The following is a 6607-nucleotide window of genomic DNA, read 5'->3' as shown; positions in this document are numbered from 1 at the left end:
GTTGGAAATACAGATGTGCCACTTGCATCCAGCTCTACATGGCTGTCCGGCACAGCAAGAACTTTGTCTACTTCTTTTTTTTTTTTTTTTTTTTTTTTTTTGAGGCAGTGTCTCACTTTAGCCCATGATAATCTAGAACTGACACTGTAGCTCAGGTTGGTCTTCAGTGCTGCTACTACAGGAGTAAGCCACCACATCTGGCTTGCAACAAGTGCTTTAAACAGCCAAGTCATCTCTCCAGTCCCAAGTCGGTTTCAATCACTATTTCACATGAAATTGATCAGTATTAGAACCCCAAAGTGGCTGTCATGTTAGAACTAACAGATTAACTGCTGCATTCTGGGGTTCTACTTCTATCCTGTGCACACCACCTCTGGGGTGTGATGGTCTTGTTTCTGCAGGGCTTTAAAAATTATTTATTTCGTTATTAGAGAAAGAGTTGGGGGAAGGGAGAGAATGGGTACGCCAGGGCCTCTAGCCACTGCAAACAAACTCAAACACATGCGCCACCTTTAGCATCTGGCTTTTGTGGGTTCTGGGGATTTTAATCTGGGTCTTTAGGCTTCTCAGGTGTTGGGCCTTGAGAGGCCCTGATGTGAAGCCTAGTGGAACTTCCTGAGCCTAACTGCCTCCCCCCAGCTATGACTCCGCAGGGGGCCAAATGGCCTCTGGCCTGCTACTTCCACACAGGAAATTAGAATTCCTGCCAGTGGGCACTTAGAACTCAGCAGGGGGCCAAATGGCCTGGGGCCTGCCACTTCCCCCCAAAAAGTTAGAGTCTCCCGCTCATGAGCACTTAGAACCAATCATCTCAAAGGTCGGGTATGCTATTGGCCCTTACATCTCACCCCACCCTAAAGTCTCCGCCCTCGTTCTCAACATTATATAAACACCTGCCTGTAACAATAAAGTGAGTTCCTGCTTCGAAAGGACTCCTGACTCAGTGTGGTTTTTCTCGGGTGGCCTCGGAGGCCGCTCGGCACTACCTGTGCGGGAAGGAGCCCAACACTCAGGCAAGTACCTTAACTGCTAAGCCATCTCTCTAGCCCTTTGCAGGGCATTTTAACCTCTGTCTTACCTCTGCTTGTTCTCCTTAATCTCTTCTTGTTTTAAGACTGTATGAAGTTTACACACCTCCCCTTCTCTTATCTTCGACTTCAGTATGCCAGACCCTCCACTCAGGTGCTGGGACTTTCTTCCTGTGGCTAAGAATACAGTGGCTTCCTGTGCCTTCCTCCCTGACTGTCAGAGACTCTGACTACCCAGGAGCATTCCTGGCTCTTAGGCTCAGTGATTCCAGGAAGACTTCCCAGACCACTTCAGCCTGTTTTACCTGTTTAAATAGCATGCACATTGGGGGAATTGGGGAATGCAATTTAACTGGCAGAGTGTTTGCCTAGCATGTACAAGACTCTGGGTTCCATTTCCAGCACTTCATAAACCATGCATGGTGTGAAATGTCTGTAATTCCCACACTTAGAATGTGGAGGCTAGAGAATTATAAGTTTAAGGTTATCCTTAGTTACATAGCAAGTTTGAGGCCAGCCTGGGCTACATGAGACCGTTTCAAAACCAAAATAAACAAAAAAGTAATGGAGCTCTAGGGAGCCACAACTTCTCCTTCATGGGGCCAGAGGCATGAACAAATACCTACCTCACAGGGCTAATGAATCTCACACTTGGCAGTGGAGTGAGCCCTTGGTTTTTCTCCTGGCCCTGATGTCCCAGAGGATGCTTACATGCTTTTGGGGCTGACCCAAGTGTGGTCTAACCAATCCATTGTGAGCTCAAGTTTTCACAGATGATGTCACAAAGGTCTCTTAGCACCTCTGGGAACAGGCTAAAGGACCTGAATTTGAATTCTGCTTCAGGAGGGTCTCAGGCATCCAAGAAAACTATTTGAGGTCTCAGAGCCTCAGTTTAAAAAAATATCTTTATTTATTTATTTGCAAGCAGTGAGAGTGCAAGAATGAGAATGCCAGGGTTTCCAGCCATTGCAAATGAACTCAAATATGTGTGCCACTTTGTGCAGCTGGCTTTATCTGGGTACTGGGGAATTGAGCCCAAGCCCTCAGGCTTTATAAACAAATGCTTTTAAGCACTGAATCATATCTCCAGCCACAGCCTTAGTCTCACCACCTGGAAAACAAGACTGATAATGGTGATGACTTCAGAAAAGGCTGTGTGTATCTGTGTTGCAGTCAGCTCCACACCACTGAAATGAACCTCCAAGCCAGACATAGTTCATGTGTATATGTGCACTTGTGTGTGGAGGCCAGACATAGATGTTGGGTGTCTTCCTCTGTTGCTTTCTGCTTTTTTTTTTTTTTTTTTTTTCGTTTTTCAAGGTAGGGTCTTACTCCAACCCAGGCTGACCTGGAATTCACTATGGAGTCTCAGGGTGGCCTCGAACTCATGGCAATCCTCCTACCTCTGCCTCCCGAGTGCTGGGATTAAAGGCATGCACCACCACGCCCTGCTTTTTTTTTTTTTTTTTTTTTTTTGTTACACGATGCTAGTTTATTCTGAACCAGTGCTCACAGTGGCTCAACTCTTACAAACTACAACTGGACTACATGTTAAACAGTTAGACAATGGCATGTTTCTTCATCAGCTACACGGATACACATCACTCAATTACGCAGAAGACAATGTTGCACGTGCTCACTGGGGCCTGCAATGTGGGGAGGGGGCATTCTGTTGGGCAGATGACCAGTGTGGAGTCCACGGCCAATCTGCAGACCACCTGCCTACTGTGCCACTGTGCAGCTCTCCCTCCATGGCATTGCTTGACGAGTGGAGCAAAACCTACCCACCAGACTTGTTATTGCGTTACAGGGCTTCTCCCTAGCATTCACATTCTAACGTTTTCAAAATCCGAACACCTTAAGGACACTTCACACTTAAGGGTACTTCTTCCTCTCCAGTGTGGACTCTGGTGTTTAGAGAGATTGGACTTACTACAGAAGGTTTTCCCACAGTGATTACACCAGTAGGGCTTCTCCCCAGTGTGGATTCTTGATGCTTATTGAAATTTGAGCTGTGGTTGAAGGCTTTCCCACACTCCTTGCACTTACAGGGTTTCTCTCCTGTGTGCAAGCGCTGATAGGAACTGAGACCTGCGTGCTGAGTAAAGCTCTTTCCACACTCGTTACACTGATAGGGCTTCTCCCCCATGTGGATTCCATAGTGTCGAATGAGGCTGCCTTTCCCACTGAAGGCTTTCCCACAGTCCTTACACTGATAGGGTGCCTCTTCTGCATGCATTCTTTGATGTTTAAGGAGGTCTGAACTCTGCCCAAAGGCTTTCCCACACTTACAGTCATAGGGCCGGTCCACCAAGTGTGTTCTGTAGTGAAGGGTGAGGTTGGAGCTGTGGCTGAAAGCCTTCCCACATTTGGTGCACACATAAGGCTTCTCCCCGGTGTGTGTTCTGTGGTGTTCGGTAAGGTTTGAGCTATTACTAAAGGCTTTCCCACACTCAGCACATATGTAATGCTTCTCTCCTGGGGTGGGCTTAGAAGCCGAGTCTGCCCCCTTCCTGGAGTCTGTGACCTGCAGAGGTTTTGCTCCCCTTTCAAGATTGCTGACCCACTCACTGCATCTCTGACCTGGCCCCATACTTATTGGCAGTAATCACGGGGATGATGTCCATTTGGAGTCCATCTGCGTGAGACTCTTCTTCGAAACTTTTCTGCTCATCTACTGGTAAACCCTTCCGGGGAGTCTTACAACCTTGATTCTTTCTTGGATCCTGAGGAAAGTCCTGCTCCTCACCAGTCTGTTGGATGTACAGGGGGCCCCAACACTCATACTTGGGGCTGCTGTCCACAGGCTGAGCTTGGTTACTGCTCAGGGATGCCACTGAGGTTCTTGAAGATGACATCTTCTGCCTCTGTTCCTTTGAAGGAGTTGAGACCTGCAGGCCTGGCTCATCCAGTTCTTGCTCCAGGTCCTCCAGAAGAGTGACAGCCTCCTCCGCACTCTCGGGGCAGTGTTCCTGCACCCAGGACTGGAGTTCACGGGGCAGGATGGTCAGGAACTGCTCCAGCACCAGCAGCTCCAGGATCTGCTCCTTGGTGTGGATCTTGGGCCTCAGCCACTCACAGCAGAGCACCCGCAGCTGGCTCAGTGCCTCATGGGTCCCAGGGGTGTCTGGTACCCAAACTGCTTGAAGCGCCGACGGAACATCTCCAGGCTAGAATGGCACTTCTGCTTTTCGTCTTCGTCCTCCACTTTCACAGTTGCAGGCCCCACTGGTTCCTGAGGCGGCCTGGGACCCAGAACTTTGGCCATGCCCACTACCTTGGTCATCACAGGGAGTCCAGAAATCATAGGACTTTGGGGAGCAGAACTGGCTCCTCTGGGTTTCAGGTTGTCTAGAGTCACAAGTTGAATCTTCTCCTTGCCGGTACTTTCACCTGGGGCCGGCAGGCTTCCCCGTGACTCGGAGACGCTCGGGGAGCCAGGAACCTGCCTGCTTTCTGCTTTTATTCTTTGAGACAAGCTCTCTTGATGAACCTAGAGCTCACCAATTCAGTTAGACTAGATTAACTAGTGAGCTAACTAGTTAACCCTAGAGGTTCCCTATGTCTGCCTCCCCCAGTGCTGGGATTACATGTTCTAACACCTGGCATTTTACATGGGTCCTGAGTACTGACTATGTAGCTAAGGATGACCTTGAATTTCTGATATTCCTGACTCTACCTCTCAAGAGCTTGGATTACAGGCTTTCACCTTGATGCCAGCCTAGATTTTAGATTTTTCCCCCCAATACTTTGGATAGACTCCAGGGGTCCCACATTCTAGGCAAGCACTCTACCAGGAAATTACGGATGATGAATCACATCTTTTTTTAAACTTTTTTTTTATTGACAGCTTCCATACTTACAAACAATAAACCATGATAATTCCCTCCTTTCCCCCACTTTCCCCTTCACAAATCCATACTCCATCATATCCTCTCCCTCTCTCCATTAGTCTCTCTTTAACTTTGATGTCATCATCTTTTCCTCCTATTATGAGAGTCTTGTGAAGGTAGCTCTAGGCATTGTGAGGTCAAGGATATCAAGGCCAATTTCTGTCTGGACAATAGCACTATAAGCAGTCCTACCCTTCCTTTGGCTCTAACATTCTTTCTTCCACCTCTTCTGCAATGGACTCTGGGCCTTGGAAGGTGTGATAGAGATGTTTCAGTGCTGAACACTCCTCTGTTATTTCTCAGCACTATGGTGCCTTTTGGGTCGTCCCAGTAGTCACTACCATCTGAAAAGAGAAGCTTCTCTAACCAGAAGTAAGAGTAATATTAATATATGGGTATGAATGTTAAGTAAATGCTTACAGGGCAGTTTGGTGAGCATAATAAATGCATTTAGCCAGACAATACCAGGTGTTTCATTCCTAGGGCCCACCATATGTTTTCAGTACTAGGCATGTATTCCTTCCCATAGACCAGGCCTCCAGTCCAATTAGAAAGCAGATGGTTTCCCCCATAACAGACATGCTACTATTGCACCCCTTCACTCATTTGACCTGTCTGGCCAAACTTGAGGTTTTCACTGCTGATAACTTCTGTCTCCCATAGGGCTGTGTGCAGTGCAGCTTTTTCCAGCTTTCTGTTGGCTGGTGTATAGGGAAAAGATTTGTAGCTGAGGCCCAGCTGGATTTCTCAGTGACCTTACAGCCCAGGAATGTGGAGCCTTCAGTAATAGGGTCTTACCATCTATTTCTGGTGGGAAACCAAGAGCCTTGGCAATGGCCTGTAAGGTTTGGGGGGCATCAGGGATGTCCCTGGCCAACAACTCACTGGAAAGTATCCCATTCCTGGTACTGAAATTTTTCTAGTCTATGGCGTATGGGTGTGCCATTACCCATAAAAGTAGGTTTTCATGTGGCTTATTCACAATGTCATGAATTTTGATGAACCCCCCCCATCCTTTTACTCAATCTCTTCCCCTAACCTCACTTAAGCCATTCCACTCCCAGTAATCTGTTCATCTACTTACATATACACAATACCATCTCCTTAAGTCCTCCCCTCTCCTCCCTCCGTTATAGACCTTTCCTAGTTTACCGGCCTCTACTAGTGATTGTTTTATTCCAATTCACAAGTACAAGCTACATTTGTAGCTAGGATCCACATATGAGAGAGAACATGGCATTATTGGGCTTTCTGGGCCTTGGTTACCTCACTCAGTATAATCCTTTCCAGATCATCAATTTGCCTGCATATTTCATAATTTCATTTTTTTTACCACCAAATAGAACTTCATTGTACAAATGTACCACATCCTCATTTATCCATTCATCAGTTGAGGGGCATTTAGGTCGGTTCCATTTCCTAGCTACTGTGAATAGAGCAGCAATAAACATGGTTGGGCAAGTATCTCTAAGGTAGTGAGAAGAGTCCTTAGGATATGTGCCTAGGAGTGCTATAGCTGGGTTTTATGGTAAATCTATTTTTAGCTGTCTCAGGAACCTCCACACTGATTTCCACAATGGCTGGACCAGATTGCATTCCCACTAACAGTGTAGAAGAGTTCCTCTTTTTTCGAGTTCTTGCCAACATTATTGTCATTTGTTTTCTTGATGATAACCATTCTGACAG

The 6607-nt window shown here is 47.0% G+C and overlaps 1 pseudogene; it reads right to left on the bottom strand.

Moving 5' to 3' along the window:
• Positions 1–2886: 2886 nt before the first annotated feature.
• LOC101598199 lies at positions 2887–4404 on the bottom strand (annotated as a pseudogene).
• Between the last annotated feature and the right edge of the window lie 2203 nt (positions 4405–6607).

This window comes from Jaculus jaculus, chromosome 5 (assembly GCF_020740685.1).
Source record: "Jaculus jaculus isolate mJacJac1 chromosome 5, mJacJac1.mat.Y.cur, whole genome shotgun sequence".
NCBI lineage: Eukaryota > Metazoa > Chordata > Mammalia > Rodentia > Dipodidae > Jaculus > Jaculus jaculus.
The sequence above is the reverse complement of the archived record's forward strand: the minus strand, read 5'-3'. Positions and strand labels throughout refer to the sequence as shown.